The sequence below is a fragment of the Neopelma chrysocephalum genome, unplaced genomic scaffold (genome assembly GCF_003984885.1).
Source record: "Neopelma chrysocephalum unplaced genomic scaffold, ASM398488v2 Primary Assembly neopelma1_22b, whole genome shotgun sequence".
NCBI lineage: Eukaryota > Metazoa > Chordata > Aves > Passeriformes > Pipridae > Neopelma > Neopelma chrysocephalum.
This window is the reverse complement of record NW_020897690.1, coordinates 6571488-6579557: the sequence shown is the minus strand read 5'-3', so window position 1 is coordinate 6579557 and position 8070 is coordinate 6571488. Positions and strand designations below refer to the sequence as shown.

The following is an 8070-nucleotide window of genomic DNA, read 5'->3' as shown; positions in this document are numbered from 1 at the left end:
ATCTGTGGCAGAAGCCTGTGGGGATCATGAGTATTCTGAAAAGGAAAGTTTCATACCTACTTAAAGGCTATTGCAGGTTTACTTGTTTAGCATCAGGAAATGAAGTGGCCTTGGCACATCAAGACTCATGACTAGGATGGTGTACTTCAGAATGACTGTAGTTTACAGACTTTTTCCCTATTTCTGTATACTGTTGGATTTGTTAATGCATATATATTTTTTCTTTTCAAAATGCATTGCAAAAACATATATATATATATATAGCATAACACTTGCTAAAAAGATTATACCTCGTTGGGGATAGAAGGGGATTTCAGAATCATTTCAGTATAAAGAGACTATTTTGAATCACATCTTGCTTCAAAAGCAATTCCCTTATGAAATATATTAGTGCAATGAAAACTGTCTTTGTATCACATATTTAAATCAACTCTTCAGCCATAAATGAAAGGTTATAAAAGTAGCAAAAAATAAAATGAAGAAGAAACTGTAAGTATTTATCTGGTGAGAAAAAAATGCAAATACTATGATGATGAGATTAGTATGGCTAGATGTGAATAGGGTTTATAGTGTCACGCTCTGTGCAAGTTGAAGGGGATTTTGAGGCAATGAGAAGATACCAGCAGGTTTTTATTAATGATAATGGATGTGGTAAGTAAAAAATCAACCAAACAAAAAACCAAAAAACATACATGGCAGAGTTTCTCTGATATTAACAGTACTGTGCTCGCTTACAGCTAGAGATTGTCCTGCACTTTTGGTTACAGTGATCATATTATCTGGAGAAAACAAACTATGTACACGTTTGTGCACAGGTTTTACAATACCATTTACAACTGACTAATATCACTAAAACAGTATTTACGGGACTCCTATGCTGTGCTAGGAAAAGAGGCTGTTATAAGGGTGTTCAGGACCTCTGGTGGAGTAGTTTTCAACAACGACATTCTTTGAAAGTATTGCCAATTCACAGGACATAGGGCAAGTGCTTCACGTTGTTCTTGCTTCTTGCAGACAGTTTTCCTGCCCATGTCCGCAAAGTAATGTCAGTCATCCTGGTGAGTACAGGTAAAGGCAGAAAGGTAGTAGTAATGAATATAGTAGTGCCAGAGACAGGAAAAGGATAGGAAGCTGAATCTGTTAAGAAAAGCTAATACTTTTTGATGTTTCAAACGATGTTCAGTGGTTTAGCTTCTCAATACATGATCTGTCCCTTGTTTTCTCATATTGGCAGGTTTCTAATGTGTCCCTTATCTTATTTTATGACTACTAGAACAAAATTTCTAATGAGTGAGGAAGTTTAGTAGACAGCAAGTCTAATCTGAGGTATGATGATAATTCTCAGAGAAGTAGCAAAACAAATTCTAATACTAACTTCAGGAGCACCTTTGCTCTGTTTTGGTTCTAAACAGGAGACACTTGGAGATATGGTCAAGGTCAGATTTAAGATGACCAAGAAGACATTAGAAGGCGGTATGTTCTCCATCTGCGCATCCAGGAAAGAATTTTAGGAAGTTAGTTTTTTTAGACATGTTAATGACAGGTATTATAGAATTTGTAAAACCGTGAGATAGGCATCAAACTTGCATCCAAATTCGATGCTAACTGTTGCACAAAAAATATAACCTGTAGTATCTCTATCTCAAAAAATACCCAAAATGAACATGAAGGATCCTACATATATCCTGTCAGACAACTCACACAGTATATGTAATTCCATAATCACATTTTTTCATTTAATGAATGAATCAACTGTGTAAAGAGTCCCCATATTGGTTTCAGTACAAGAAATGGGTAAAAAATACTGCAGCATGTGGCAGGAAGAAATATGACCTTTATGGGAGTAGTTTTTGGGCTCTTCCATAAGTGAAGGCTAGGTTGAGAGCAGAGGTTAGAATCATACCAGATGTGAGATGTACCCTCAGTTTAAGCACTATATGCTGTATGCACTACATTTCTATGACCTACCTGTGTCACAACTACCAGCTGATCTAAATTTGTAGAAACACTTCTTCTATCTTAAAACCACAATGAATGTGTCTTGGAAAGGCATCTTTTCTCTTTTGGTACTTGGAAGGAATAACCATAATTAAGAGGAGTTTCTTAGGTAATGATCCAGGCATTACAGAAACCACAGCGTAGTTTCAAGCATAGAACATCCTGGTCACTCCTTCCACGAGGGAGCAGACTGGTAAGAGAGAGCAGGACAGACATCTGTAGCAACATTGTTTGGTGTGACCTCCTCCTGGTTAAAGGACAGTCACATAGTCAGGCATGCTGCATAGTCAGCAGCAGGGAACACCACCACTTTCATTTCAAGTGCTCTCTTGTAAATAACAGGAGACTTGTAGGTGTCAAAAATCCATCATTCTCTTTTTTAACCACAGAAATCTTACATAAGTTGAAATCAGGCAATCTAGAGGCAATAAAACTAAGTAGGGAAAATGTTGGGCAATACCTTTTGACATCACTATTGCTAGACAGACTATGTGACTGCCTTCGTCTAAGTATGTAAACTTTACTAAGCTGTGGTGTGTTGCCAAGGTTAAGGTTAGTCATGCTGGAACCCCAGCAAAAGGGCTCTAGAAGGAGGTCCACCTCTGTGACGTTCGATATCCAAAAGAACTAAAAAGGCGTTTCTCTAGGCAGGGATGTCCATGTCAGCAGGGTTGTCATCAAGCTGAGTGGCTCTGGAAGCTGCCTCTCTCAGAACAGCCAGAGCCTAGGTGGAGTAGGGGAACTCTGGTGAGCAGCACACACGCTGTAGCTTTAATTCTGTCAAGGGATGGCTGGCAGAAGGGGGCCTAAAAACTCTGCCAGGAGTAAGAGGATAGGGGGGAAAAGCGGCTTAGGGTGGTAGTTGCCAAAGTTTCTGACTGATGGATGCTTGTTAGCCTCATTCTTTCTCTGTTACCACCACTGAGCTGTTTCGTCAAACCTTTAAAAGAGACACTGTTGAAAACAGTGTTTTCATAGACTTTTGCAGGCCAGCCTTAGAGCATTTACCCTGGCCTGGTGCGCCATACGTTGGGAGTGCCTTCTTAAGGGGAATTCTAGTCTCCTTATTGTAATAAAGTTCTCAATTCATTTCAGAAGACTGAAACTCTTTTGGGGATTCTGCACTATTGTCATTTGACATGGTGGCTGTCGGGGATTGCGGATGGTTTAGAGGCTTATGGGGGGTATTGGCCTATCACAGATTCCCTGGAAGCTGCTGTGTGCCATGGGGGGCCTTGGAGTCTATTCTGTCTTGCAGAAGGAGCATGCTCTGCCACCCCCAAGGAACAATAATGTTCAGACAAAGAACATTTTTTCCAGATCTCTTTTGCAAACATGGAGCTGAGTGTAGAACCCTTTCTAAGCCGAGAGGTAGCTGAAGAATTTTGTACATCTGCTCTACCATGAAGCCAGGATGAATATTGGGCAGAAGCTTCTTTGGAGGGTGATGTTTTGTGACTGTCTAAGTGCAGGTGGTTCTTGTTAGTCTAAAACCAGAAAAAGAGCTTCTGAACCCTAGACAGAAGGTTTTCCATCCTTGTTATTAAAAGCAGCCCCACTGAATTATGGAGTAAAAGCTGAAACACCTAGAAAAGCAGAATGGAGTTGTCTGAAGCCATTGGAGGATACCTAATTCCTGAGTAAATAAGGTACTTTTAATGGAATTCCAGGACAGCTATTGCATCACTGGGATCAATTGTGGGTCTACACCAGGTGTGGAATGTGTAGGACAAAGACACATTCTCTCAAGTGGTATCTTTTTATGGAACAGTCTCCTGAGACAGAATGAGCAGACCCTTCTTTCCCTTTCTTTTCCCATCATATACTTAGTGTTTTCTCTGGCACTTATATTTCTCTAGGAACTGAATTAGTTCACTTAAATGGCAGACCTTTTGTACCATTTATGTTGTGAGTAGTTTTCTGAAATTTCAGCCATAAAATGTGACAGTGGACTCTGGTGGCTTTGAGAAGGGGAGGAGGAAGATAGGAGCTGGTTCACAAGAGAGAAGCAGAAGAAGAAAAGGGAAGACAGACTTCATAGTTTCAGCTGCAGGGAATCATTTATTGGGTTTATCTGCCCATCAAAATTATGCCATGTCTTTATGCCATTTAAAACAATTTTTCCAATTAAAATTGAAGTTTTTCTTGCTAATTTTTGTAAGTGCCTTTTTTTTTTGCTTGCATGAGGAACTGATAGTTAAACTGCATTTTTAGCTCTTCACATGCCTGAATTTTTCTGAACTTTACTGAATTCCATGACCTAGATGTTGGTCTTCTCTTGTTTCATGAACCATGTTCCATGTCTTCTGTAATTTTTTTTGTTCACATGAATCATTTAATATCTAATAAAATCTTCAGCTAAAGGAAAAATAGATAAGTAAAAGTCAAACAGCATCAAAATACTGAGTATCAGCCATATGAAACTCAGATTTAAAATGTGGAGTAAGCTTCACTGCTTTTCTGCATGCTTTGTTCCTGTGGACATTCAGATGAAAGAAAGAAGAGATGGGCCATAAATACAATTTTCTTTAGAAGCAATGACTAATAGGGAAAGGCAGGTCAAATATCAACCAACAATTTTAGCCTCAGACTCATGAGGACTATACACAAACAGCTAAATATAGGACCTTCTCCTGAATTTAGACAAAATAATTAAGTACGGAGAGGGTTTTATGTGGTTCACAGCCCACTAGGAAAAGCAAAGTCAAAAATCATATAATTTCACAAATCTAGGTTCTTGTTTTCAGTGAACAAACAGTTGAATGACTGACAACTTCAGCACTCTGTTGACCAGAACAAAAACCTGTCCCTTTCACCGGTGACTGTAGATGATTCTTCACTGCTGAAGATCCTTCTCTCTATAATAGAAACTTGGGAACACCTAGGTTTTGCATTTTGGGGTATTAGACTTCTAATCTTTTAAAAATTGTATTTGTCAAATTATAATAAAATAAAACAACAACTAGACCCCTTTTTATCAGTACCCTTTTAAGTGGTATAAGCATTATTGATGCAGGGATCTTATATTTAGACTTTAGAATATCTGTCAGGGTATCCCTTTACCTAAGGGATAAGTAGAAAAGGAGAGATTGAAAAAAAATGTTCAGAATAACATCTCTTTGCAGCCAGCTCAGACCTTTGGCTGTGTACCTTCACCAGTGGCCCTAGGTGTGTTTTGCATCCAACTTTGATGCAGCTACTTCAGGGTTCCTTTTCCTCCTGCATGCCAACTCAAAACCACGTTTACTCTCTGGATGGGACTAGACTCCGGGGTTTTTATCTTTAAGTTGTTGTTAGTTGTAGTTAGCAGTCTACGTTGAAACAGCTGGCAGCAAGAAGGGGCAAGGGGCAGACAGACCTACTGTCAGGGAAGGGGCTAGAACACTGTGACTTGGGATCAGTGAAGGTGTGACCTGCAGAGTCAGAGACCCTCATATCAGGAGCAGGGGAACAAAGATGCGGTGACGCAGAACAATAACAGGAGAGGAAGGGGAAGTGCAGGTATAAGGTGCACATGGAAAATGAGGAGCATGAGAAAAAGGGGAGAATGGGAATGCAACGTGTTACAGCAGTTGTACTGCTTTAATCTGTCAGTGTGATGTGACAGAGAGTGAATGGGCTCCACATTTCTACCGTTCCTTACACATTCTTGTCATATTGGCTGGTTTGCAAGCATATATTAGAGCATTCATTTAAATTTTTTATTTATATCTGAAATCTGTTCTAGAGGAATTTGTAGGTCCTTTAACGTAGATGTTTTCATCCTTCGTCTTTGTAAAAGCAGAGATCAACCCACAACCTTTCATATATTTCTTAACTAATTTTGTATTGAGATGTTTATTACATCTTTCTTGCCTGAGGAAGATCCCATTTGTCTCGAGCACACAGTTGTTTCTTCTGTTTCTTGTGAAAAGCTGTTCTTCTCAGTAGGCTGTGCTTCAAAGATATTTGCTCTAAAATGCAGGCTCAACAAAAACCATGCAGTTCGCACAATCCTATCTGCTTCGAGCAATCGCACAGCAAGAGCTTCTTAAATACAAACAAACAGTGTATCTTTATAAAGGTGTTAATGAAGAAGTGTAAATGAAATCAAGTTGCTGATATTTTTTTAACCTACTTTTAAAACTTACTTTAAACTTATACTTCAAGTAAATAGAAGGGTTGGAAAGGGAGTGTGAGGAAAATGATCTCTTGCTCTTTCTTTCTTTCTCTTTTTCCAGCTTGTTTACTCTGTCCATGTGCCAGCACAGTGTGGCTATTCCGTTTCACTCTTTTCATAAGAGTTTTATACAGATATGCATTGATTTTTTTAATTTCTGTGATTATTGCCTATGTTAGTGGGCGATGTGAAACCTGTTAAGAAAGCAGAGGATTCACACTGTAAAGCCACAGAAAATATCCCAAGGGATTTAAGGAAAGATGTGGAATTTGCCCTATTCAAACCAACTTTGGTTAGATTTTGATGTGATGTAGTCCAGTTGAAGAGATGGTTGCCACAGACTGTACATCTATGAACTGTTTTAAGTGTGACTCCAGGCCATGATAAAGTACTTTTGGCTTCTACTAGGAGCAGGTTTACAACTTTTAATTCCAGCAGCACACTTCCCCTTCTCATCGTTTTTCTGGGTAACATACAACGGGGGAACAGAGTAAGATTCTCTGGGTATCTGATCAATCGCAGGAAATAGCTGGCAACAGTCTTGTTAATCTTTCATCTAACATCCGCTGCATGTGAGAATTTTCTTGCTTCTTCTCTCCATGGTTATAATCTGGCCTTGATTTACTTTACTCTAGATAATATCTGATACAAGATTAAGGATGTGATAAGAAGCTGTTTTATATAAAATTTAAGAGGCCATTAACATTCCACTGAATTGTAAAATTGTCAGGCTAAAAACAGCTCTCCTGGTGTTCTGCACAGATGCAATAGCAAATCACTGAGTCACAGGAAATGATTCAGTCTACATTTCTAAACTTTCAATGTGTGTTTTATGGAAGAAACTTGATGTAAATGTTTAGACAGTTATGGTTTTGGAGATAAATATTGCAGTTTTATGGAGTTTGGGGTTTGACGCACCCGGATTGTGGTGCATAGTTGTCAATTTACTGAACATCTAAAGCTGTTCGATTATTGTATTCGATTCCAGTGTGGGATGTATTTTCTTTGGCTAATGAAACATGGTGTCGTATTTGGGCATAACAGATTATGCATCAGAATATCATGGAAAAACTGTTTTTTAATGACCCAGCATTCGCTCTGCACTGCTGGAAGAGAACTTGCAAAGGCCTCCACACAGTTCTTGATTTCTTGTCTCCTCATCCTGTAAATACAGCACTTCGGTGATATGACCTCTCATGGTAGGTTATCCTCTGTCCTAAATGATCTCACTGGGTTAAACTGCTTTAGAAGGTTAAGTTAAAATATTTTACAACAAAACAAAAATGGTTTAAGATTCATTGATACATGCAATTAATTGAAACTTAAAGAAACTACTATTAATTAACTTGTCAAACTTGCATCCCTCACCTATAAATCCTTTTCAACATATCTATTCCCAACTAGTATTCACTTTTCCTGCAGAATACCTATTGCTATTAATATAAAATTGACTTAAAATAAATAATTTAAGGAGTATCATAGCTAAGGTTTAATATTGAAATTGTTGAAAATGTATACGCATACAAAGTACTGTGACTCATGGTTTATCAGACTAGCTCAAAAGACAAAAAGTTAGTTTTTTTTTTAGTATAGAGCTTCTGTAATTCTTCTGGGTCTGTCAAAGCCAAGGTAGTTACAGCAGCAAATGTAAAAATATGCATGTCAAGTGGAAGACAGTGAAAAGAAATTCTGCATGAAAAACAGGACAGACTTCGTCTTTCTTTTTAATCTAATCAGATTTTAAATTTATTCTGAATTATTTAATCCTCCTCTTTAAACTAAATTGTAGTAAAATGAGTCTGCAATAGTGGAGTAAAACAGAAAGGAGGAAAATATTAAGCTCCTGTCTAAGAATCACTCATGGAATTATCCATCATAATGAATTTAATAGAAATTCATGAAGGGCAGATGCC

The 8070-nt window shown here is 38.2% G+C and overlaps 1 long non-coding RNA gene across 2 annotated transcripts; it reads left to right on the top strand.

Annotated features, from left to right (window-relative positions):
* The first annotated feature begins 462 nt into the window (after positions 1–462).
* Positions 463–4150, top strand: LOC113964855. Of its 2 annotated transcripts, XR_003533321.1 has the most exons (3): positions 463–1058; positions 1413–3647; positions 3931–4150. It is a non-coding gene; the product is annotated as an uncharacterized LOC113964855 (long non-coding RNA). The 2 variants fall into 2 exon arrangements; XR_003533319.1 differs by having other exon boundaries at positions 463–3647.
* Positions 4151–8070: the final 3920 nt, after the last annotated feature.